The sequence below is a fragment of the Danio rerio genome, chromosome 1, assembly GCF_049306965.1.
Source record: "Danio rerio strain Tuebingen ecotype United States chromosome 1, GRCz12tu, whole genome shotgun sequence".
NCBI classification, from domain to species: domain Eukaryota; kingdom Metazoa; phylum Chordata; class Actinopteri; order Cypriniformes; family Danionidae; genus Danio; species Danio rerio.
The window spans coordinates 39,756,551-39,781,470 of NC_133176.1; the positions used below are offsets into that span (position 1 = coordinate 39,756,551).

The 24,920-nt window shown below is 36.8% G+C and overlaps 1 protein-coding gene across 3 annotated transcripts in view; it reads left to right on the forward strand.

The window, feature by feature from the left end:
- Positions 1-18,654: 18,654 nt before the first annotated feature.
- Positions 18,655-24,920, forward strand: part of ednraa (endothelin receptor type Aa) — a 45,425-nt gene continuing 39,159 nt past the window's right edge. For all 3 annotated transcript variants that reach the window (XM_073951050.1, XM_073951141.1, XM_073951112.1), the window contains exon 1: positions 18,655-18,795. The gene's annotated coding sequence lies outside the window, so the exon portion shown is untranslated. The remainder of the gene's footprint in view (positions 18,796-24,920) is intronic.

Sequence of the window (24,920 nt, forward strand, 5' to 3'; positions counted from 1 at the left end):
TTAACAGATCTGTCATAGCAGACCTGAAGATTAATCTGGCAGAGTTCAATAGCCTATAATTCTATCAGACGTGGGGTCCCAGGGTTTATTTGAAAGAAAACGCAATCCAAATATGTACTTTCAAAACAATACGCATTCTACAACAGAACTCTTTCTCTGTTGGGTTGAGCTTACTTCTGATGCGATCATTGGCTAAGGCTTTTTGGGAAGTTGCCAATCGACGAATTGTTGCCCAGAGCTGCGGTAAATCAGGCAGATCAACAGAAGTAAAGCAGAGCCAGGGTTGATCAACTCACATAAATGTTCTGTGCTCCTTTAAAAAGGCTGAAGAGAAGATAAAGTCATTGAGAATACATTGAGAACAGCCCACTAATGGCTTTTTGGTAATCGCCCATGTGGTAAACATCAAAACTTAACGTAACACTGTTTGTAATCAAGAGAAAAGGGAAGCGAGACACACACAGAGAGACATTGGAAAGTATTTTGTTTTTGTTTTTTTTTCACATGAGAACAAGCTCGGAGGTTCATGGATAATGGGAAAGAGAGGGAATTGTGTAGTTGTTTTGAGGGTTTGGGCCCCATTGACTGATTATGCTCATTTGACACTTGTTTGGAACTTTGGGGGTTGGGGTGTTAGTGATTTATAAATGCATGCAAAAACTCACGTCCTACTTTATAAAGAGCAATTTATGAAATAAACACAAATGCTATGCAGATTATATATTTTTATCTATATGAAAACATTATTGTTTAAATGTTTTGAGTCAGTATGACTGATTGGCTCCAAAAGTAGTCAGCCAGCAGAAGTTTCTGTATGAAAGCACCACGTAAAACCAATTTCTGAGACTTCTGAGACAGCATTACAATTTAATCTTGGACAATAAAATAGAGAGAGCTTTGGTGATAACTTTAAATGAATATTTGCTTAAAACTTCTCGCATTTACCCAAATTGACACCTAAGAGGCGCTTTGAGACACTATGTTTATTATTTTTAGCTCAACTGTCAGAAATGGAATGCACAGGGTTGTGAGATATTACAGGCAGCAAATGATATGTAATGATGAGTTGGGCACATCGAAAGCTACTGTAGGATCTTTATCAGAATAGTCAGGCAGGCATTGGTTAAAGGAGCAATCTGGAGCATATGTAATCCAAAAAATGTTCAAAATAGCAGGTGAATGGTCAGGCCAGGCAGCAAAACAACATAAACAAAGAAATAAACAAAGATCAAAACACGGCTAGACAAGACAATAATAACACTGAAGAGGATTGCACAACCGATGTGTGTGTAGTCCTGGTAATCAGTCTTCATAAGCTTCAACTGTGTGTTTGCAATTAAGGGGGATCTGGGCCAGGTTTGTGAGTGCAGGGAATTATGGGATTTGTAGTTCATTTCAGTGGCAGAATTGTAGTCTGGGTGATAATGACTGTTTTCCAGCGATATGCAAGACCTAGATTGCTAGTAATAGCGACAGGGTACTGTACATCTATGCTGCCTTCAAAATGCACAAAAATGATCAAAAGAAAGTACCTGTTGAGACAGGAAGTTAAGCAGAATTTGGATTGAATGTGCCTTGAAAAGTTTTCCGAAAAAGCCATTGATTGACTGACTGTTTGAATTTTGTTTGTTTTTAAAGTATTTAATGTAATTTCGTGAAATCAATTCTGCTAACAATTATATAGTTTGTTTGTAAAACTGCAATGTATTTTAGAGTTCTTAAATGCATAGAAAGAGCTAAATTTATTTGAACTACAAATAATTTGTAAAAGATGCACAAATACATGTTTTACTGTAATTTATTATTATTATTTTTTGTATGGAAAACAAACATTGCTTTAAATAAATTATTTAAAGGCATTAAAAAATAAAATAAATACCTAGAGTAAATGCATCTCTACTAATGTAATCTTATAGCAATTCGTACCTTTTTAATTTTGTATCATTCGTATATTTTAGTATAATTTGCTCATTCCCTAATAAAGGGTATGTGGGCATGATTTGGGGGCACACTACATTTTAAAAATCATATGTTTTTATACTAATTAAATAATATGGATTTGTATGAATTGCCACTTTTACTATGTTATAAAATAGTTATGTTTTCTCATGAGATTGACTGGTCTTTACTGTCGACTTTGGTCAGTTTGATGCATCTTCGCTAAATAAAAGTAATAGAGTATAAAGTATAAAAGTATTGACAAAGTATTAAAAAATGAACATTTACTTGCAATAGAAATACATATAGAGAAAGAAAGAGAGAGGTGTAGTGTAATTCCTCAATAACACAATAAAAACTTCTACCTTCTACAATACTTTCATCAATTCCAACAAATATCTGACACCCAGTACAAAAGGCTGTCTTTATAGATCACATGGATGCAATTAGTGACTTAAAACTAAAACTTCCCTTTGACTGATTGTGCTGATCCACACAGGGTTGGCCAGCTGTGTTGATATTGCACCTCACATGCTGTTTCTGTAATTGTTTGCAGATTCTCTGTGTCGACCTGTTCTTGGTGAGGTGATGTTAAATGAGCTCATAAGAAAACTCTGTAGTTTGCAGTGTGGTCAATCTTCATTTGTTTAAAGTTTTTGATTGAGACAGGAATTTTAAAGTCTTTCTTCAAGCTTTCAGTAAATAAGAAAATGTTTTGGTTCCTATACATGACAGGAGATTTTCAAAACTTTAAATAAGTTTCAAACACTGGTCATATTGACTGACTAATGAATTTGAATCAGTTATTTTATTTCATCACTCAAAAAGATTTACAAGAAGTTATTCATTTAAATTAATCTCTCTGATGACCACTTAATTAACCTAATCTGTCAAGATCTGCCACTGAACTGCACTACATTTCCCATCAGCCACCTCAACTGCACACCTGTTCCGGATCTCCACTAATTAATTGCACAGCTGTAGCTCATGAAGACTGATACGTTGGACTTTATATACACCTCACATTCTCACACACATTGCTGAGTCTTGTTCACCTGTAACTTTACCAAGAGTTATTCCTGCCTAGCCTTGCCTTGCCTTATTGTGCAATTTGATCCTTGCCTTGTTTAATTGTGTTTATGCTGCCTGCACAAACCTGTTAGCCTGTGACCCTGACTAAGCTTTGGATTACCCCTATGATACCATTTGCTTCTGTTTTGACCATTGCCTACCTGACTAAAATGTAATCAAACTGCATTTGGACCCACAACTCTGTTGTCACCCTGACTCAATTTTTACACTAACTAGCTGCTAAACTACCAAAGCACAGTGCTTTATAGAGGAAAGTATCCAGTTGCTACATTACTAGTAATCTAGTTATTACTGTGTCATAATTTGTATTGTACAAGGAATTGTATTGTATTGTTTGAACCACATTAGAAATAACTGTTTTAGTAACATCACACAGATAGTGAACAATGTCAAGTCATTGTGGTGAATATTAAACATACTATTGAATTATTATAATTATTTATTGCTTTGTTATGCATGTTTACTTACATCCCTAGGTAGTTTTGTATTGAGTTTTTCAGTACTAAGTACTAAATCCCTCTGTGGTAAACAAACTGCAATCCTCTCATAGCTAACTGAAGTACACATCTATGCTGAGCAAAATGTATGCATTTTAAAATGAAAAGCAGTGTAAACACAGCCTCAGTGTGACGCACATTTCCCCATGGTGAGCCTGTCAGAGCAGATGAGAAGCAACGTTAGTGCTTGAGTATTGTTAGTCAGTAACTGAGTTATTTTTGTATTGTATTAGTCAAATGCTTTACCTGTATATTGACAAGATAAAATTCATAGAACAACCTTGGTTTAGTCTGTATTAAACAGATTTTTTTTTTCTATGTATTTTATCCTGTAATATACCATATACTGTATGTGCAGCGTATAGGACTGATTTAAACAGAACAGCTGGATGTATTTAGTTAGGAATTAAAATGCGAAAGAAAAGTACATTGTTACTGACAGAGCATCTCCTCAGCCTTAATAACTCAGTGGTGCACCTATGCCATAGTAGTGAGCGAGCAGAAAAACTCCACTCATCTCTCAGAGAGCACGCAAGGTCATCTTTGCTGCTGTCAAATTCAGTCTTTTTTTTTTTTTTTAAACATTGTATTTATTAACATTCAGGAACTTTTAAAATATACTAAAAAAACATACAAAATTATGAAAAAAATGACAATTACAATTACAAATATATCAATAAATAAATGCCTGTACACATTATAAAAAATATTGAAAACAATAGTATATTAATAGCAGGTGTTACAATATACAATTTATATCAGGTTTATTCAATCAAATCAAACGAAGAGGTTCCATATTTTGAAAAACTCTTCAGGTTTTCTCTTAACTATATAAATTAATTTTTCTAAAACCAAACAAAGAGACAATTCCTGCAACCATTGTTTAAAATGAGGGCTTTCTGTATTTTTCCAATAATGAACTATTATAATTGTTTCATGCAATAAACAAAATCATCTGAGCTAGTAAAAGGGCTTAATGCTGCTATTACTCAAACAGCACATCTATAGATGTTTATAGTGTGTATAGATAGATGTTTACACAATATAAAGAAGTAAAAAAAAAACACCTGAAATGTTAACATTGTGGTCAGTAAAAGGTTTTTAGCTGAGGAGCCAGATGACCTGGAGGTTTTTTAGGAAGTCATGTCAGTTGAGGCACCGCAACTATAATGTTATCCCAAACACTTTAAGTGATACAAAACTGCAGCAAAAAACTGAGCAATACTGAACTGAAGCGAGCAGAGCTGTGCTGTTCTAAATCATACTATACCACACAGCGGATAATCAGCTTTAGAGAAGGCAGGAAGCTTGTGATCTTGAGAGATCTTCTAAGTATATGTATCCGCTACTAGAGCTTTTTTTAAGAGCCATCAACAGTGGTGAGGGCATGAAAATAGAAACCAACTCAACCCAAGCAATTTATTAAAGATAGTTCTCTTATCAAGTATTGCTAATAGTACTAATGCTTCTGTTTTTGATAGAAAAAAACAAGTTAGATTTGGTAGTTTTTTTTTTGTTTGTTTGTTTGTTTTTTTTATTAGAAAAAAATGTATGTGCCTTTTGAACATTGCCAGACATTCAGCAGTACAAATGGGATTGGGGAAATCATTCCACTAAAAAAGAACAGTAAACAAAAAGGCAGTACCCTGAAAAAAATATGTTTTTGTTTCAACTTTAAAAAGTAAGTGTTCATGCTGCTTTAAAATTTTATGTTTGTTCAGGTGAAAGTTTAAGTGAAGTTTATTCATAAACTAATTTCGAGAGGAGCACATGATTATGATTGAACATGGCTGGTTCTGCATTAGCATGCTTGATCCACCAATCAGGCCATTCCTAACCACTATAAAGAGCCAGGGTTTTCTCACTACAGTTATCTTCGATTTGAAGAACAAAGCAAGCAACGCTTACGACAGAAAAAAACGAAAACTACAACAACAACAACAACAACAACAACTACTACTACTACGACAACAACAACTACTTCAACAACAACTACTTCAACAACAACTACTACTACAACAACTACTACTAATACAATCCATGCATAATACAGCCGTAAAGGCTTAGCGGGAACGCACACGGCTTTCTCACAATACAATCTTCTACTTCAACGCTCTTAACTCCACCAAATCATATTTCACCCATTTATCCTATTTCACCAACCTTCATTTGACACTGAATACCTACGCACCTCTGCAATTCAGAGTCGTTACCAAGCCTCATCCCTATCTGCTACACAGCAGTTAATCAGCTCTCTTCCCTTTAGATACTGACTTCCATCGCACCTCTGCAGCCGCAGAGACGCTCAGCCGAGCATCACTCCCTTCTACATCACTGCCGCAGCAGTGACGCTCAGCGAGCGCATATACACTTCCACTTAGCAATCCATTACTGATACACTCTCCAGCACTGCTAAAGCAGTTAAACGTCTCTGCGGAGGCGTATTTCCCTTTCAGATACTGACTTGCATTGCACCTCTGCAGCAGCAGTGACGCTCAGCCGAGCATCATTTACATCCCCTGCACCACTGCTGCAGCAGTGACGCTCTGCTGGAGCTCATGCACACTTCCATTACACTTATACCACTTCTGTCACTCCCAGCACTGCTAAAGCAGTTAAAACGCTGCTGCAGAAGCGTATTCTTCCCCTTAGTACTGACTACTACCGCACCTCTGCAGTCGCAGAGACGCTCAACCGAGCATCACTCCCCTCCACATCACTGCCGCAGCAGTGACGCTCAGCGAGTGCATATACACTTTCATTTAGCAACCCAATACTGTTACACTCTCCAGCACTGCTAAAGCAGTTAAACGTCCCTGCGGAGGCGTATTTCCCTTACAAATACTGACTTCCATTGCACCTCTGCAGCAGTAGAGACGCTCAGCCGAGCATCATTTACATCCCCTGCACCACTGCTGCAGCAGTGACGCTCTGCTGGAGCTCATGCACACTTCCATTACACTTATACCACTTCTGTCACTCCCAGCACTGCTAAAGCAGTTAAAACGTTGCTGCAGAAGCGTATTCTTCCCCTTAGTACTGACTACCACCGCACCTCTGCAGTCGCAGAGACGCTCAGCCGAGCTTCATCCCCTCTGCACCACTGCTGCAGCAGTGTTGCTCCACCGGAGCTCACGCACACTACCATTTATCCATACTACTACTGACACACCCCCCATTGGACTGCCAAAGCGGTTAATCAGTTAACCGCTTCTCATCTGCAGCTACAGCTCCGTAGAACCTTACAGCTTTATTTTCCATCACTACTATACTAAACCTTTACGAAACTCACCACATATGTTTTAAACCTTTACACTTACCCCACTCACTCTCCCGCTGGTCCTTACAATTAACCGGCCCCGGGAGCACACATAGTCATACATAAGCACTTTCAGTTAATTTTTACACCCACACCAGTCTCTGTTGCTCCTCCAAGCTATTTCTGTATCAGCAGCCGGATATGGCATTAATCTCCTGTGCCTTTTGGGGGGTTCTTCAAATACGCGGCTGCTGTCCCGAGCGGAGCATTTTGGGGAGTTGCTCGAGATCTACCTGAGCTTGAGGCTCCCCTCTCTTCCTCCAAACGGGAGGGAGCCCAGGGCTCAAGAACCTTCGAGCTCAGGGCTCTCTCCCGGGACAGCATGCCAAACTTGCTTATAATCAATCATCAGCTAAGTGTGAACTCTTGAAGTGAAGTTTATTCATAAACTAATTTCGAGAGGAGCACGTGATTATGATTGAACACGGCTGGTTCTGCATTAGCATGTTTAAACCACCAATCAGGCCATTCCTAACCACTATAAAGAGCCAGGGTTTTCTCACTACAGTTATCTTCGATTTGAAGAATCCCCCCTTCCACCCCTACCTTTTCACCTTTCCCTCCATAGGGCAGCATGGTGGCTCAGTGACTAGCACTGTCGCCTCACAGCAAGAACGTCACCGGTTCTAGTTCCTTAACAGGCCAGTGGTCGTTTCTGTGTGTAGTTTGCATGTTCTTCCCGTGCTTGCGTGGGTTTTCCCCGGGTTCTCCGGTTTCCTCCCACATTCCAAAAACATGTACAACAAGTTAATCGTTAAATCTAAATTTCAATACAGGTAATCTAATAATGCAGCATATCTTTTAATAGCATTCAATCTTAATCTTTAGCTATTATAAAAAGGGGAGTTGTCGGGGAGTTGTCGAGATCTACCTGAGCTCGAGGCTCCCCTCTGTCTCATCCTCACACACACTCATACACTACAGCCAAAATTGTTTAATCAGTTCACTTATTTTGTACACCCCATGTCTTTGGGCCGTGGGTGAAACCACAGCACCCCTGAACATGGGGAGAACATGCAAACTACACAAAGAAGTGCCTCCTGGCCAGAACATAAACCAGTGACCTTCTTGGTGTGAGGCAACAGTGTTTACCACTGAGCTAATGAACCACTAAGGGGTCATGATTCATTTAATACTAAAAGAGGTTTTTGAAATCTGCAAATACAAATTAAAAAGCAGGTATCTAAAAAAAAACCTCATACAAACACACACCACATTACAATGAGAAAATTGGCAAACAGTGTTGCCAGATACATTTGAATGTTTCCACCCAAAACTGTCCCACCCAAACACACACACACACACACACACACAATAAAACACCTTAAAACGAGCATATGCACTTGGTTTTTGTTAAATACTTAGCATAAAATGCACATTCAAAACATCCAAACTGATCCCAAACCTGTCCAAATTTTGTCAACCTGATTAACCCTTTTTTACCAGCACAATCAAAAGAAAGACGTTTAACATCAATAATCATCCAAAAGTAAACAAATATAAATTTTAAAAAAAAATTTCATTTGCATGTATTTAAAGAGTTCAAATGCAAAGCTGCTAAATGCCACTTTCACCAAAAATGAGCTAATGACATTTAGCGAATGCTTTAGGCACGTAGTACATGTTCAACAAATATTTTGCTTCAAATCCTCTAAATCCCATTGTCAGCTCATTTATAAATAGCAGCTTCTTTGCAAAATTATCTAAACGCCATTGACAGCAAAAGCCGCTATGTCCCGAGAGCCATCCAGAAGGTGCAAAACAAATCATACTTTTTGGTGTGATGGCGTGCTGATACGCTAGCTTTTATAAGGAGACTTTTATTCCACTTTCTGTTAAGATTTTAAAAGATTTTTGAATTGGTTGAGCCTGTCCGACTGTTAGTGAATGGCAAATGAAAACGTCCCTTACTTCAAAACTCTGTGCATTATAAGAAAAAGAAAATACTTTGTACAGTTGGAAGTGTAGCATGCATTTTTTTTTTTGCTCTTTTTTTTTTTTTGCTCTACTTACATTAAATCTAAACACCAAAATCAGAAATAACAACACATTGTTAAAATTTGAATAATGTCAGTTTTTTTTTTTGTTTTTTTTTTTATTGATGCACTTATTTGACAGATTTCATTCATTAATTTTTTTTTTCTGCTTAGTCCCCGTTTATCAAGGGTTTCCACAGCAGAATGAACCACCAATTACCTCACAGATTTATGTATTTTTAATTTTAGGTGGTTTGTGTAATGTGTTTTATGTTTGGTAAAATAATTTCTAATTACATCTTTAGTAATTTTTCAACTAATTACAATGTCTCCCTATATGTGGATTTACCTGGTTTTGACACAAAATAAAATCTACCTTGTTAAAAAAACAAATAATTGTCTAATTATTATTTATTATTTTATTTATTATTTTATTAAATAAAAAATATTTTATTTACTGGCTAATAATCTTTTCCTTATCTATAAAATGAAACTTCTGAGACTAATTATATAGGACACTGATTTAAAAAAAAAATGCTTATTTACGAAAAAAAAAAAAAGAAAAAGAAAAAGAGCTCTGATGGATTTAGAGGGTTTTTCATATGAACTCCTCATTTGTACTATTTAAAGCCCAGATGTTGGAAGCAGTCAGGGGTGTCCAAACTCGGTTCTGGAGGGCTGGTGCCCTGCAGATTGTAGGTTTAACTTGTCTCAACACACCTGCATGGATGTTCCTAGAAAGCTTAGTAAGAGCTTGATTAGCAAGCCCAGGTGTGTCTGATTGGGGTTGGAATTAAACTTTGCAGGACAACGGCCCTCCAGGACCAAGTGTGGACACCCCTGAGTTAAGATAACTTATATATGCAGGGTTCAGCTGACTCTTTTATTTTAAATCCTATAAAATCAGCTAAGTAAAACTTTGAGATATAAGTTTTGGCAATACATTCAATCCAGATAAAATAACTCAAAATATTAAGTTGTTATGACAACTTGGCGCAATTTTTTTTTTTACAATATAAGTATTAGTATATATTATTAAGAACTAATACATAATTATAAAGCACTAAATAATTGACAAAAGTAAATTATAAGCCCTTGTACCTAAATACAAAGTAATAGTTGTTTGAAAATAGTGGTATGCTTTATAGATTAAATATAAAACGGCTTGCCATATGTCACATCAGGTGGTCAGTACAAGAAAGTCCCTAAGGAAAAGTCTTGTCTTCTTTCCTGTTTACACTTCACACAACTGACATTACATACAGCACTGGGTCAAGTCACATACAGAAATACTCGCACAATTCTTTGATGCTTGACCATGTGAGAGGAAGGAGAGCACAGAGGAATCACTGGTGTGAGCTGAGCCCTCTAAAGCACAATGTAGAGAAAAACAAAGCAGAAGGCTTTGGACTTTAATAGGATGAGGAAACCTTTCACCCCAGTTTTCATCCGCTGGGAGGATGTTGACATGCTGGAGTCCTCTAAGTACTTGGGAGTGCACCTGAACGCCAGGGTTGAATGGACTATTAACATCCTCCAGGATATATATAAAAAGGGGGTTTAGTCATTCATGTAGAAAGTTGGGAAAGTTACTGCTAAAATGTTATATACACAGTGGGTAAGGGAAGTGTTTAGCCCCTCTGAATTTCTTCACTGGTTATCCTCTGCCATTCCTCAGGTTGGATGATAAATGTTGGTGGACAGCCATTTTTAGGTCTCTCCAGAGATGCTCAACTGGGTTTAAGTCAGTGCTCTGGCCATTCAGTTTTGTATTTTAAATGTGTGCTTAGGGTCATTGTCCTGTTGGAAAGTAAACCTTTGGCCCAGTCTGAGGTCCTGAGCACTCTGAAGAAAGTTTTTGTCCAGGATATCCCTGTACCCAACCGCATTCATCTTTCCCTTGATTGCAACCTGTCGTTCTGTCCCTGCAGCTGAAAACACCCCCACAGCATGATGCGGCCACCACCATACTTCACTGTTGGGACTGTATTGGACAGGTGACGAGCAGTGCTTGGTTTTTTCCACATATACTGCTTAGAATTAAGGCCAAAAAGTTTTATCTTGGTTTCATCAGGCCAAAGAATTTTATTTCTTACCATCCAAGAGTCCTTCAGCTGTTTTTCCCCAAAACAACTCCAAGCAGACATTTATTTAATGGGCCACTTCACCATAAAGCCCTGACTAGTGGAAGGCCGCAATGATGGTTGACTTACAACTTCCTCGCATCTTCTGACTGCATCCCTGAAACTCTGCCGTAGTGATATTTGGGTTCTTTTTTACCCTTTCTTATTAAGACTTTCCATACCCACTGTATATACACTGAGTGTAGTTTGCATGTTATTCCTGTGTTCACGTGGGTTCCTCCGGGTGCTCCGGTTTTCCCTATAGTCCAAACTCATGTGGTATAAATGAATTGAATAAAATAAGTTCCTGCAGCTGAAAGGCCATCTGCTGTGTGAAACAAATGCTAGGGTGATCCCTGATGAATAAAGGGACTAAGACTATATTTAGATACCGGTACATTGGCCCATACATTATACATTATTTTAAGTTGCTGCTTATACCAGAGAATAGGCATGGGCTAGAAAACCAGTCTAGCTGCTTTTCCACTGGACGTTACAGAATGGTTCGGAATGGCCCAGCTCAGCTTGCTTTAGTTTGATTTTGATTAGCTTGGTTTGGATTTACACTGCAGTTCAGTACCACTTTAACTGCTCCTATTACGAATTATAAAAGTTTAAATTTTGGTTATGGGGTCCCCAACAAGGATGATTTGCATATGTGGTCAGAAAAACTATTTCTTTATCTTATAATATGCCATTATTTTTATCGTATTGTCTCTATGACTCCCATATGACTTGTCCAGTGATTGATTTTCCAATCTCCTTTGTGTGATGTTATTTTGCAGAGCTTGGTCTGATGGCCCAGTTAGTTTTTAATCTACTGTAAACAGCAAGTGTCAGAAACAAAATACCCATCATCCAATCCCAGTTCTACCCCTTAGCCCTTACCCTTGACCTATCCCAATTATCGTTATCTTGAAAGCGTAGGGCTAAGGGGCAAGGCTAGATAGCCATCGAAAGAGATTTTTCAGGACCACATTCAAAACCAAGGGGTAAGAAAATTTCCTAAAATACACCAGCCACAAATTCTGCATAGCTGCACCCGGAGATCAGGAGATGCACAAATTAGTATTTTTTTTTTTTTTGTTATTATTACGCATTTTTACGACAAACAAGCACATGTTTAAAAAAAATAAATAAATAAAAAAAATTTTGCAATGTATAATCCCTAGTAATAACTCTTATATAGCAGTCCCACAACATTCTGACACTCAATGACACTCGAATACCCTGTCAGAAAAGTCTATTGGCTAAAATGTTGCTTTTTACAGTGTCTGGAATAATGATAATGTTGTTTTCTTGTGTTTACATTGATGAATATGGTCAGGGTGTAAAGGCACATTACAGTTATGATCTTATTGCCACATTATTTGATCATGATAACATGATATATGCCTTCAGTGATTTCCTGAAGATAAATACCAAAAAATAATGCAACTAAAATAATAACAGCAGTTGCCATGGTCTAATCTCATATGAAGTAAGAGCTCATAATGACATTTGATGACGAGTGCATTAGCTGTGGTGTGGTTCCAATTCTTAGGCCGTACTCACACTAGGTACAGTTGCCTCGAACCGGGCCAAAGCACGCTTGTCCCCCCTCCCGTCTCCCCCGACAGCCCGCACTCACACTACAATTGGACCTCGGCACGCTTACGTCATCGATGCTGCGCTGTTCAGTGAGAAGCGCTCTCACTCAGCAGCACAGAGATTTCTCTAGTTATATCGTTTCAGTCGTTTGACATGCAGTGATATGCAGTCAAATATTTTGCCAAACAGTCCTTAGGGATGCGGTGACACGCAGTCAGATATTTCGCCAAACAGATCCTCCACTTTTGGCGCTCATAAATTATCATAAAGCCCTCGTGCTGCAGGAATGGCGCATTTTGCACTCACACTACAAACGTATCACGCCCAAGTGAACCGCGCTCAGTCCCACCTCTTCCAACCGGGCCGGCCAGGTGAACCGTGCCTAAGCCTGATTCAGCGCACTCACACTTTTCAAACGATCCGGGAATCGGGCCTGGGCACAGTTCGGATAGCATAGTGTGAGTAGGCCCTTAGGGGTAAATTTTGAAGCCCTTTCCCTTCACACTCTGTTTGAAGAGCCAAGGAGAAGGGGAAGGGGTAGGGGTACAAAAATAGATTTGGGATTGGGCCTTATTAGTGTTGATGCAAGCAGCCAGGGTATAGTATATGTGTGAACCCAATGCAGGATAAAAAATTGATGAAGCACAGCATTTTGTACACCAGTGTATTGCTCTATAACAAATCATAATTCCAAGTAATAACAATAACAAACATTCAGCACTAATCCACACAGTGGCAGTTTAACTTGACTGTGACGAGTGCAAGCTTTTCGAGAAGGGTCTGGCTGCAGATCGAGTGCGAATGCAAGCTGAGCTGCATGCAATGCTTTTAATGTGCACACCTAACCTTAACATTCACAGTGACATCACTAGCTTCATTGAGTTTATTGTGTCTGAGATTTCCTCATTTACACTAGCGGAGACTTTGTAGTTGCCGGTCGCTCTGGGTGGTGACCTGCTGGTCTTTGTAGGTCTACAGCACAGAGAACACATCCACCTCTAAGTGAGCAGAAAGAGGATCACATGACCTCTACTGGTGCTCCAATTGGCTGTCGCTTAAGAATGCCGCTCTTTATTTGTAGAAAGGATTCTCAACTTTGTCACATCGCTTGGCATGCCCACCTATTTGCCAACAGTCACGCGCAGACAGAGGTCGCAGATGTAGCGTTGCTTGTCGCTTTGCAGCTGCGAGTCGCTTGTAGTGTAAATGAGGTTTGAGACTGCGGGTCTCAGCTTGCATATGCAAGTCTGCAGTCAGATACTGTAGAGCTTGTCAGAGGTTTGTAAAAATATCAGCACAATCTAATAATCAGAATTCAGCTGGTTTGTTGATTGTTGTGATAAAAAGTTAATAATACAAAATAGCAGAGGAGCGGGTCTGTCAAGAACTAGAAGGACATTTTTTAAAGAAGGAGTTACAGTAGCACAGACAGTGCAACTATAGCAATAATCCCATCCACTTTAAAGGGCCCCTATTAAGCATTTTTCAACACAGGCTCATTCTGAAAACGTAGTCCTATATACGTTTTTGGAGATTGCGAATTATGTAGCCAGAGCTATGGATGGCTGCATTTTGTCTTTAAAACGAACGCTATGGAGCTTTCTTTTTTCACACTTACCACCAGCTGATCACTTACTTCCGTATGGACAGCTTTCCCGTTGTTACCAGTTTGTTCGGTAGCTCAACATGTACGTCGGCGGACTTGAGATGCAGAGCGGAGTTGACTGTGACAACAGGTTTTAAGTCCTGTAAAGAACAGTTCCAGAAAGCAGGTCAGAAAAAATAGCTAAATAGCTAGAATACCTAAAAATGATTAAAAATAAATAAATAAAACTACCAAGTAAATATCATGGTGAGAATGTGGTAAAATCTGAAAATGTGGTAAAAATCAGGGGGATTTTATTTTTCCTGATTGCTTTTTCATGCAAGCTATGGGGAGAAACTCACTCTAGGTTTTGACCAAGGATAGGCTGCTGTTTAAACTTTTTAGACATTACTCATACATCATAACAAGGGCACTTTGAGTTCTACAATAACCATGCCCCGGTGTATCACAGAATGCAAATCCTTCCTGCGCTCTGCCATTAGTCTGTACAGTTTATCCCAGAACTAATAGGGCTGATATATTAGCATTACAACAACTTTGTCAAAATATTCCTTATTCTTTTGATGGTAAAACTTAATTTTCATCATTATCCAGGTTTCCAGTGTCAAATGAATCTATTTTTTTTCATATATTCACATGTTGTTAAAGCCATATTAATGTTTATTCTGCATAATAGATGCAATCATTTGCAAAACCTACTTCCTCCCAGGTCTGTTTATATCTCGGTTGATATTTAGCCGCACTACGTTCGTGTTTTGTAACACCTAATTTTTACGAGGTGGGTTGTTAGCCCAATGCTCAACCCCCAACCTGGAGGACACACACACTACAGACAATTTAGCTTACCCAATTCACCTATAATGCATGTCTTTGGACTTGTGGGGGAAACTGGAGCACACAGAGGAAACCCACGTGTACATGGGGAAAACATGCAAACTCTACACAGAAATGCCAACTGACCTAGCCTGGGCTCGAATCAGTGGCCTTCTTGCTGTGAGGTGATAGCGCTACCCACTGCACCACCATGCTACCTGTTCGCAAAACATGCATTCATTTTTTTTTTTGGCTTAATCCCTTTATTTATCAGGGGTTGCCACAGTGGAATGAACTGCAACTTATCCAGCAAATGTTTTACGCAGTGGATGCCCTTCCAGCTGCAACCCTACACTGGGAAACACCCATACATTCTCATTCACACACATACAATTTAGCTTGCCCAATTTACCTGTACAGCATGTCTTTGGAATTGAAACTGGAGCACCCACAGGAAGCCCATGCAATATGGGCAGAACATGCAAATTCCACACAGAAATGCCAACAACCCAGCCAGGGCTCGAACCAGTGGCCTTCCAGCTGTCAGGCAAAAGCGGTACCCACTGTGCCACCTGTTCACAAAACAGTTTAAATAATTTTTACTTGCTATTTTGAAATCAATTAAATACTTCCTTGATAAACCAAGTAACTTACATAAAAAACTAAAATTCTCCAATCAACAAAAAACAACAACTGTGCGACTGTCACGTTCGTTCACTCTACAAATTTATGAAATTCAGGAATTATCAAAAGAACATGTATTTATTAACAAAACACTTACTACAGGCACTGGAACATCAACATGCAGGAATCAAGGGTTTTAGACAAATCATGACAATTCAGAAGTGTAGTCAAGTCACAGGCAAATGGTTGATACAGGCGGCAGGCAAGCTAAAATAATAAAAGAAGGTCAGGTTCAAAACACAAAGACTAAACACGGAAAATGTATTGTAATGTTACTGGTTATATACCAACAAGACTCAACAATGTCTATGTGTGTGTGCCGTATAGTCCATGTAATCACTACTTAAGTAGCTCCCAGCTGTGTGTGAGTAATCAAAGGGGGTGATAGGTGTGTGTGTGTGGTGCCTGAAAGGAGTTGTAGTCCATATAGAGATGGGATTGTAGTCCTTCTACAGTGATTGTGACAGTCATAGGCAGCTACATTTTGCAAAGAAAGTGCACATCATTTGAATTGAATTTAATATAATAAAAATTTTTATTTCATTTTTTCATGTTAATTGCCAAACTTTGTTATTGGCTTAATTTATAAAGACTGGATGGGTGCATGATGGAGTTACTGAATTGCACCTTTTCTGAAGGTTGTTCAGTAACCAAATGTGAAAATTAGGCCAGCTCTTAGTGCCCCAGGAGTGCCACTTATACCCCACAGCCTCTTTGAATGTGAGAAACCACATGTTAACAAAAACCTCAGATTTAGCTGTGATGCATTAAACTTAACCCCTCCATGTTATGGCTGCAACATAGTCTCATTCTGAAAATGTAGCTTTTTAAACATTTCTGGAGATCGCAAATTATGTGGCCAGAAGTACATGGGTGCAATTCCTCTTCAAAACTAATGCCACAGGGTGGTCGTTCCTTTTCACGCTTACCCGCTGACTGCTTACCTCTGTATGGACAGCTTTCCTGCTGTTACCAGTTTGTCCAGTTAGCTTGCCATGTACTACGGCAGACTTAAAACACAGAGAGAAGTTGACCAGAACGATTCCAGAAAGCAGGGGTCCCACTTTATATTAAGTGGCCTTAACTAATATGTACTTACACAGGAATTAATAGTTTGTTACAATGTACTTATTGTGTAAATACATGTATTTACTTTGTATGTATGCTTGATTAAATACATGTATGTATTTACATCTGTAATTAACTTTTGTAATTACATTTGTAAATACACTGTTGACCATCCCTTACACCTTAACCCACCCTTAAACCTACCCATACCACCAAACCTGTCCATAACCCAACCTCTATCCCAACTCAAAAGCACCACAAGTGTTCTCAAATACGTTATAAACACAGTAAGTACATTGTATTTATTTTTTTGAGGTAAGTACATAGTAGTTAAGGACACTTAATATAAATTGGGACCCAGAAAAACTGGTAAAAATCAGACAAGGGCTTTTCTTATTCTGGATTGCTTTTTAAAACTTTCGGCTGGGTTCAGAAAAGTCTCAGGCGTGAATGGCACTCACAAGAGAAATTTGAGATCTCAAAAAGCATACATAGCAGCCTCTGGTGGATTTGCGAAAACAAAAACTGCAAAAAGTGCACAAAAAAAAAAAGAAAAGTGCAATTTGCCACTCTCCAGAAATGTTTTCAGAATAAGCCTGGGTTGCATAATGCTATTTACCGCTGACATCTTAGAAAATTCACATCACACCATTTCTCAATATCCTGCAGGATTTTGACCCCTCATTCAAGGGTCTATGAGAAACCGTGAATGAGCTGTGTGCCTGAAATTTAGCCTCTCAAGGACCACATAATAACAGTAATAAAAATAACAACAACAATAGGTAACGCTTTAGTTTAGGTCACAATCCATGCTATTAACTACTGGTTTGTTAACTACCTAATATTAAGATATGAACTGTTCATTAGTTGTTAAAAAGGATAATATTAATCTCTAATTCCACCCAAAATCTATACCCAACTTTTAGTTTATTAACTATTGATAAACAGCTAATTAGTAGTTTATTAAGCTAATGTTGTTAGTTAAAGGTTTGTTAATACCATGAATTGTGACCTAAACTAAAGGTGAACAAGAACAACAATAATAATAATAATAATAATAATAATAATAATAATAATAATAATAATAATAATAATAATAACAATATTCCCCCATAGTCCAAAGACATGCTGTACAGGTGAATTGAATATGCTAAATTGGCCATAGTTTATGTGTGTGAATGCAAGAAGGTATAGATGTTTCCCAGTGTTAGGTTGCAGCTGGAAGGGCATCCACAGCATAAAACATATGTTGGATAATTTGCAGTTCATTCCACTGTGGCGACCTCTGATTAATAAAGGGATTAAACCAAAAAGAAAATGAATTAATTAATGAATACTACTTCTACTACTAATAATAATAACAATGTTAATAATAATTGGGTTTATGAGCATGCTGTAAAATGAGGAAACTACATATCTTTGTGCATGTTTGTTTGTGTGTGTGTGTGTGTGTGTGTGTGTGTGTGTGTGTGTGTGTGTGTGTGTGTGTGTGTGTGTGTGTGTGTGTGTGTGTGTGTGTGTGTGTCTGCGCATGCATTTATCTCAACAACTACTTGACAACATTATGTAGCCTCTAATTTATTTATCTGCAACATAAACAAAGGCTCTGTTGGCACATAGAGAGAAGCGTGTCATTGCTTTCGCTAGTTCACGATCCACCTTTTTGAATCCTAATAAGAATAATTCATTCCTCATTTTCTCCAGAACCTTTTAAATTTTAATTTCAAACAAAATGAAAAGCTTGTGTTTTCCAAACTTTGGGAAATTTGGCAAACATGTGACTGATGCCTGCTCTAAACAGAAGTTTAGAAAGAGGGGGATGAGCGGTTATTAAGTTTAAGATGTCCCCGGAGTGTTTATTTAAGAGCTTTTGCAGCAGGCCTGTCCCAGATATAGACGTGCGCTCAGACCTTATCGCTTCTCGCTATGAGCATGTCTGACAAAAGGCAGATTAGGCAAGGGGTGCTTCAGGAATGTGGCTAAAACCAGACTGACTTTTCTTAGACTCATGTTATCAGTTACCTCGACATTTTCAATGTTGTAGTGAGTTTGAGCTTGGCCATCAACACAACATGACTGCTGCGAAAAGGTAAACCACAGTGCTTTCTTTATATTTAATTGTGAATTGTGAAAACATTATAAAAATCAAAGGTCACCCATTAAATGATCATACTGATGTTCTGTCAACATGTCTGAGCAAACAAGAACAAAGTTTTGTTTTTAATGCTGCTTTCACCTTTGTAAAATGTTCTTTATTGCTTAACCTTTTGATCGTTTACTCAAAATCTGCTCAAATTGAGAACAAACAATTGCAAACACAGCAGTTTTATATATTTAGGTGCACAGATACAGGCTTTACATAACATTTTGACCCTCGACCACAAAACTATAAGCCAGAAGTGTAAATTTTTTGGAAACTGAGATTTGTATGTCTCATGATAGATAAATAAATATAATTTCCATTGATGTGTGGTTTGCTAGGATAGAACAATATTTGAGAGATACTACTGCAGTATTTAATAAAAAATCAGAAATCTAGGGGTTAAAATAATCTAAATGGAGAGTTCAGATGCAAAAACCTCTAAGTTTTTGCATCTGATCTCTGCAACATAGGCTCATTCTTAAAACGTAGCCCTACTGTATATACGTTTATGGAGATCGCAAATGCGGGATGGTATGACAGTTTCTTTTTGTGGTTACCTCCATAAGGATGGCTTCCCCGTTGTTACCAGTTTGTCCAGTTAGCTCGCCATGTACACTCTCAGAAAGAGAGGTTCGGGAACTGTCACTGGGGTGGTACCTTTTCAAAAGGTACAAATTTGTACCTTAAAGATCCATATTAAAACCTGAAAGGTACATATTAGCACTCAAAAAGTAAAAAAGTGTTCCTCTTAAAATTTTTAGGTACTACTATATCGTCACCTTGGAATTATTAGGTTCTATCTGCATTCTGAATGATTTTGAAATATTGAGCTTCAAAATTTTTACACTCCATGTAGCAAACAGTATGTGTGTAACTTTTGTTTTTTAAATAAGAAGTTTTAAAATGTAACCAACCTATAAAAAACATCCCATAATGTAAACAAGTTGTCATTTAATAAGAATATGTCAATAACTCAATTTTGACAAAAATGTCAGATAGAACTTTATGATTCTAAGGTGACGATATGTTTTTGAGGTATCAATATGAACCCTTTAAGTACAAATGTATACCTTTTAAAAAAGGTACCATCCCAGTGATTGCTCACGTACCTTTATTTTTGAGAGTGTACATTGATGGAATTAAAACGCAGAAAGTTGACCACGATGACAGGGTTTGAGTCCGATGAGGAACCGTTCTAGAAAGCGGGTAAGACAAAAACAAAAGACAAAAAATAAAGTAAATGTACTAATAATAAAAGCAAATGCATAATAATAAAAGTAAATAACAGCGTGAGAATGTGGTAAAATCTAAAAACGTTGTTAAAAATCTAAATTTTTCTTTTTCTGGATTGCTTTTTAAGATTGTCTGTTGGGTTTTGGGAAGTGGGTGGGTGGGTGGGTCAACTGGTGTTTTTTAAAATACTAATGGTTGGGTTTAGGGAAGGAGGAGGGTGGGTCAGTCAATCGGCTCATGAGTCAGTCATTTAGTCAGTCAAACTGTCAGTCGAGAGTGCCTCTGGTGGACTTATGTGAGAACAGCAGGTGCAAATGATGTTCATGAGAGAAATTTGAGATCCTAAAAAGTGGCCCCTTGTGAATTCACGAAAACAAGAACTGCAAAAAAATAAACATATTTGATGGTCTCCAGAAATATATATAGGGGTACATTTTCAGAATGAGAACTCTTCAAATACTGACAAAAATACTTTTAAATCTATCTAAATATAATTCTTAGTAATGAACAATACTAAACAAAAACTTTTAATTTTGGATTTATTTACAGTGTGAAATGTTCAAACTATATTCATGGAACAGCATATTCCTTATATTTCCTTGATTTTTGGCATAAAAGAAAGTTGTCTCATCCCATAAAATGTATTTTAGTAAGGAAGACATAGTGGCCCAGTGGTTAGCACTGTCGCCTAAGATCTAGAAGGTCGCTGGTTCGAGTTCCAGCTCGGTCAGTTTACATTTCTTAGTAGATTTTGCATGTTCTTCCTGTGTTGGCGTTGGTTTCCTCCGGGTGCTCCATTTTCCCCCACAGTCCAAAGACATGTGATTTGGCGAATTGAATGAACTAAATTGGCCGTAGTGTTTGTGTGTGAATGAGGGTGTATGGGTGTTTCCCAGTACTGGGTTGCAGCTAGAAGGATATCCACTGTGTAATACATACGCTGGATAAGTTGGAAGTTCATTCCACTGTAGTGACCCCAGATGAATAAAGGGACTAAGCTGAAGGAAAATGAATGATGAAAATGTATTTTGATCTATTGCCAAAAATATACTTGTACAACATAAGACTGATTTTGATGTCCAGGGTCACAGTTATGTATATTACAATAGTATATTTTTCTTCTCACACCTGAGTGGCTGCGAGGAGGGTATTGTGCAACCATGACCTCCTATTAAATATTAGGTAAGAAATAATGTTAGGTATAAAAGTGAGGTAATAAATAATCCAACTTCACTCAATCATTCATCACAATGGTTAAAGACCAAAGAGCTGTTATTTGCAGTATAGCGGCTATAAATTGCTATCAGAAGCAGCTTTTGATCGTAAAAACAATTCCAGTCAACTGTAAGTCTTATGAATCAGTTTGAAAGAGGACATGTGTATATTGTCTAAATAATCTTTCCCAAGTTAGGATAATGATTCAAGAGGCCCACAAAATTCCCATCTGATGAATTGCAGAAGTTCTAACATCACCTACATCATCATAACAATCCTCTACTTTTATCCAAAAAAGCAAATTTTTGCGTGTTTTTTTTCTTATATATCAAAAACTACACTCAAAAGATTTATTTTAGCTGCTTGTTTAAACTATATATTTTAATTTAACTGAAACAACACAATTCTTGTTTGGGCAACTAAATTCTATTGCATTCAATTCATTTGTTGAAACAATTAAGTTTCAATGTATTGGGACAACATGAAGAAATTTTGTGGAACCCAGCAATTTTTTACAGTGTAGTAGTTGAACAAAAAATGCATTGTTCCTTCTTTGTTCATATATATCATGTACAACTATTTATCATGTAAAACCATCATCAGTTACACAGATTGAAATGGCTAAATACTAAAGAACAATCTAAAATTAATTTCTCTGTGTTATTTGACTTCAGTCATATCTTTAGCTGTTTAAAAGTGCTTTTTAAATGGTGTCGGCTTTAGAGCTTAACTGTCTGTCTGCACAACAGATAATCAGGCCACTTCTCATGACCTTAGACCTTCTGCTGTCATAGTCAGATGACTAATGGAAACACTTTTCCAGATCCTTCATAAATCCTGGCTTTTTTTTTTTTTTTTTTTTTTTTTTACAAAAAAAGGAAGTCGAGTAGACAAAGTGATGATGGTGGAGAGTGTAAATTTAACTAATACCTTTTATAACTCATTATCACAATTTGCATATTTTTATTTTCTTTTCAAATTTTTGCTGTAAAACAGAAGAGAAAAGTAGAAAGTGTACATTTTTATTCCTTTTATTCTAAATGGGACATCTTGAAGCATATTAAGGATAATATCACCGTTCAGTGTAATAATAGGTATATTTAAGTAAATGATAAAGAGCATACTCATTCTGACCTATACTTATTGTTAAATTATATAAAAGAAAATATAAAAGAAGAGGGAAAGAAAATATGAAGAACTAGAAGGTTTTAATAATTAAATAGTGTAACACATTGCATGCATTAAAGGATCCCTTTAATGCCTATAAAAAAGAATAATTGGTCATACTGAATTTTGTTATATTCTAAATAATTAAAAACTTAGAAAGCAAAGAAAGAAAGTATAAAAAAGAAAACTAAAATACACTTTATTCCAATTAAAATATTGTGATTTTTCAGTTCAAATGTGCTTGATATATTTAGAAATTTTGCTTTGGGGAAAATACCTTGCATTTATTTGAGAAGATTAGTTAGTTACTTTGTTTGTATCCACTGCTGATATGACTGCCGTTACACTGAATGAAAGTGGGTGCAATCTGTAGATCATCATAAAAATGTTCATGTGTCATTTTATTTAATTTTATTTTTATTTGTTTGTGTCATTATCATTTATTAGAAATGAATAAATAATTATTGTTATAATGGTAATGAAAAAAACAATAACTTCAAAGTGTGCTATATCACAAAACTTGCTTCATTTATTCTTTTATTTACATACATTACATTTATTTATGTTCATATTTGTTCAATCAAAGTGATTTACAAACACAAGGATTGCAAGTGATTTTTTATTGAGAAATTTCAGGCTGTTTTAAAAAACATGAGCTAGAGTAAGAAATACAAGGAAAGCATGCGCAGAGATGTTTTTTGAAAAAAATGGCCTAAAATCTGCATTGTTTCTCTCCCAAAGCAAAAACTTAAAATTCACAGTAAAAAAAAAATAAATAAATAAATATATATATATATATATATATATATTTTTTTTTGCTGTTTTCTGTATTTTGTGAATCATGTTTTTATTTATTTTATATTGCCTCATTTATTTATCCCTACATGCTTTTGAATTGTATTACGGGACCTTGATCCTTCTTCCAACAACTTTTAACCTCTAAAAGTTGGAAAAGGTGATTTTTATTAACATTTTTATAGTTTAAAATGGTATATTTACTGGGTAGGCGTTGTATTTTACAGTACAAAAACCTTGTAATAAATTGGCAGTACATTTCCTGTTGTTTTACAGACTTAAATTGCACCTATTTTACCCTTTTTTCAAGATTTAAGATAAGTCTTTTGTGTCTCCAGAATAAGTGTAGTTTCAGCTCAAGAATATTTCAGAATATTGGAATTTTCTGCTTTGAACACAATGTAGCTGTTTTTGTTGCCTGTGCCTCAATCTCCGCCTTGGCAGTGTCAGATAAACAGCACAGTGATAGACGAGAAGGAAGCAGATCTCACATAACGTTTCTAAGAAATACTACTGTAAGAGCTTTCCTAATGATTATTTGATGTATTTGTTGTGGAGTTAATTCAAGCATTTTGATGAGCCACATACAATGTCATTACAAAGTACACACACAGATACACACACACACACACACACAGTTTGCTTGTTTAACTTCGCACTGTTTTTGCATAACAAATGTGACAGGATACACATTTAATATCCACTGCTGTATGGTTATTCGTTATGTTTATGTACAACACAAACCTTATTTAACGTCCACAAACCAAAGCATCTTCTTTTATAATTGTACTGACTTAAAGATGGTAAAGATGGATAAAGATGGTTAAACCGCTGTAATTCATTACAAACATGCACTGTTTTAAAAATGTTTTAAACTTGTAAAACTTTCTACATCATATTTGAATGATGATTGATGATCACAATGAGCTGAACAGATCGTTTAATAGCAGTTACTTTGCGCTCGTCCTGTCTTGTTGATATTGATATAATGACTGCCAATTAATTTGGTGGGCAGAGAAACTGCACTCATACGTCACGTTGCGGTGGGCCTTAAAATGGGATGGATTTGGATCCTTTTAACATCAGGAAATGTTTAAAACAAAAAGAAGAGATTTATTGTGTTTCAGTATGGCTGTGGACACATTATACCTATACACACAGTTCTGTCCAAACAGTTTACAAAGGATAATTTTCATCATAGGTGCCCTTTAATTGTCTAGATGTTATTTCTTATACATGAACACTAAAATGAAAAAAAAAAAAAAATCTAGAAAAATAATCAATAAAAGTCACTTTATTAAACTTTAGAGTTGAATTTTAAAACATCAAAAGTGGACAGAGCAGAGGTTAACATCCCAAAATGCAATTCACAACCATAAATAAATGAAAAACACAGTGAATCACAAAATATGGAAACTGTTAATTAACAGACTTTTTTTTCTTTACAATGCACAACAGAACGTCATACGGAAGACTTCAGTGAACATTTTCCATAGTTTTTAGAAGCATAGACTCGCTCTAGGATTTTATTTATACTGCTTTATATTCTTTAGGAGTACTTCTGATTACAATACTCAAATTTTCTAGAGTACAACACAAACTACTTCAGCCCAGTACAATCCTAATATCATCCTGTGTCAGCATGTCAATCACAGTCACCA